At 33.4% G+C, this 2,805-nt stretch overlaps 1 long non-coding RNA gene across 1 annotated transcript in view; it reads right to left on the bottom strand.

Moving 5' to 3' along the window:
- Nucleotides 1-1,325: 1,325 nt before the first annotated feature.
- Nucleotides 1,326-2,805, bottom strand: part of LOC111088000 — a 12,022-nt gene continuing 10,542 nt past the window's right edge. The window contains exon 3 of the long non-coding RNA XR_002612628.1: nt 1,326-1,477. This is a non-coding gene — a long non-coding RNA (uncharacterized LOC111088000). The remainder of the gene's footprint in view (nt 1,478-2,805) is intronic.

Raw genomic sequence — 2,805 nt, 5'->3', positions numbered from 1 at the left:
AATATAGTGTGGTTGGAATCACTGTCTTAACAAAGTATTGCGATCGGGTCAAGACCCCCCCCCCTCCTCTGTGCTCCATTCATTCTTCAAAGTCCCTAAGGTAGTACATTGAGAATGTAGTGTTTAAAAATGTGATAGGTTCGATACCAATGTCTTATGACATGTATACGTTATACAACAACAAACCTACAGGCTATGAACCTGAGACGTTTCATTGTGTTACGTTCAATCTTATTTCCTGTCAGATATTTCTGAGTTTGTGACAGTATTACTATTTATAAGGCTAATTTATTATCTCGCCAGAAAGTCAAAAGCCCTCCGCCTCACTAGGATGTTGTTGTTCACTTTATTAACACAAGAAGTTCGTGCAGAGAAACACTGACGGAGGGCACCATTGCTTTCACTTTTAGCTGAGGATATTTTTCTTTTTTGAACGTGAACTGGTGCTGAGTGCTAGGACACTAATGTTTATTTCCTCAGAGTTTGAACATTTACAGTAAAGTGTCACTTGTTTCAGATGTTTATTTTATCTGTATTTTGTAAAAGATCCCTTGTGATTTTGGCAATAAACTGATTATATATACACACACACACTTATTTTGCTTTGTTCTGCTATGATATTGTACTGTTATACTTTCCAGTGTTCACACTATTATACTCTTCCAATACCCTCACTATTAATAGTTTTCCAATACTCTAAGTACCAATATTCTTCCAGTATTCTAATTATTATACTCTTCCAATACCCTCACTATTAATAGTTTTCCAACACTCTAAGTACCAATATTCTTCCAGTGCTCACAATATTATACTCTTCAAATACCCTCACTATTAATAGTTTTCTAATACTCTAAGTACCAATATTCTTCCAGTATTCTAATTATTATATTCTTCCAATACTCTCACTATTAATAGTTTTCCAATACTCTAAGTACCAATATTCTTCCAGTGCTCACACTATTATACTCTTCCAATACCCTCACTATTAATAGTTTTCCAATACTCTAAGTACCAATATTCTTTCAATGCTCCACCAGCTTTTGGCATTAATGTTTTTACTTTTCTTATATAAATAAGACTTGATTTTTACAGTACAGCGCAGCTGACAAGCTCTGATACTGAAAGAAAAGGCTTCCCGAGCAATTGCATGTTATTTTTTTCATACCTAATAAAACTAAACAGTTACAGATAATTTTAATTTTATATCGAATATTTCGTCACATTTCAGGTTTTAAGACGACAATACTGTTGTACTTTGAAAATGTTAATAACGAAACTATTTCAGTACTAATGTGTTGCACAATATTCTGTTTTATTACCTATACACTAGGTGCTCTATGTTGCAGATGTACCAAAAGTTGACTATTCGGCCATTTATTTAAGTATGCAGTGCAGTTTTCCGCAATTTCGTTATTTCTCCTGCCCGAAGAAAGAGGGAGCTCAGTACTCTGCTCGCCCTCCAGTTCCTTTATGCGGACTGGAATGAAATGAAGAGATACTAAGAAAATGTTTATATTGTTTCTTAGAAAATAATAATTTTACTTCACATGTCTTAAAATTCATATAATTTGTCATCATTAACACTTATTTTGGGCCTTTTAATAGAAATCTTGGAAGAAATATACCATGTAGGCCTAATAATTTATTTCTACATTTTATAGAAGTTTATCTATACTTGATTGTAAAGATAGGTACATAACATGTCTTCCTACTGTTATTTTACACAGAATAATCCAATCTTAGAGCATGGGAATATCAATGTCTCAAAAAAAAAAAAGAAACTTTTAATAAGGATATTTTAAAATACATAAAGTTTAACTTATCCTCATTCTTGATGAACTGGCTAAATATACCTGTTAAACAGTTCAAAACAAGTGACGAAACAAAGTATTCCAATCTTTAGAAGTATGAATAGAATATTTAATTTTCTATACTCATTAACGGGTTGACGTTTGTTATTTTTTATTTACTTCTGATTAGAAGTAAACATTTAATAAGACTATCGTATTTTGACATTGAAGCTTTATATTTATTTCCACTTCATACATTCAAATTGCTGATCTTTGTAAGAAATTTTGCAACAAGCAGAAACCAATAATAATTTGTATGGTTTAGTTAGAATATTCATCAAAAGATGGCGGGGCTACTACAGCTTACACCTTTATTTCTGATATTAAGTGTTTATCGCGGAGAATCGGACGCTGTATTTTAGGGAGATGTTCTAAAAGCCGGAACTCGTTACTGAACCTTACCAATAATTTGATACTGTATAACCACGTGAACTATAATTAAGACAACCAAACTGCTTTGTGACGTGTAAAAACTTAGATGTTTGTTTGTTTGGAATTAAGCACAAAGTTACACAATGGGCTATTTATGCTTTGCCCACCACGGGTATCGAAACCCGGTTTCTAGCGTTGTGAGTCCACAGACATACCGCTGTGCCACTGGGGGGGGGGGGCAAAAACTTAGACAATATTGTTCGTAGTCAGTAAAGTTAATAAAAAAATCACAAAATCTGTCTCTTGTGGGGGAATTTCACCTGATTATAGTTTGACTAAAACACTTTCCTTTAAATATATGGGCGGCTCAGAAATCAACTTCATTAGCTAATTTAATGACAATAAAACTATAAGCGTGTGAACTAAAATTTAAAAGAGAAAATATTATCATGCCTACCTGAGAAACGGAAATTGAAGTAACGTAAGGCTTTTCTGATCCGATTATTGTTTTTTGAATTTCGCGCAAAGCTACACGAGGGCTATCTGCGCTAGCCGTCCCTAATTTAGCAGTGTAAGACTAGAG

This window comes from Limulus polyphemus, unplaced genomic scaffold (genome assembly GCF_000517525.1).
Source record: "Limulus polyphemus unplaced genomic scaffold, Limulus_polyphemus-2.1.2 Scaffold2972, whole genome shotgun sequence".
Taxonomy (NCBI): Eukaryota; Metazoa; Arthropoda; class Merostomata; order Xiphosura; family Limulidae; genus Limulus; species Limulus polyphemus.
The sequence above is the reverse complement of the archived record's forward strand: the minus strand, read 5'-3'. Positions and strand labels throughout refer to the sequence as shown.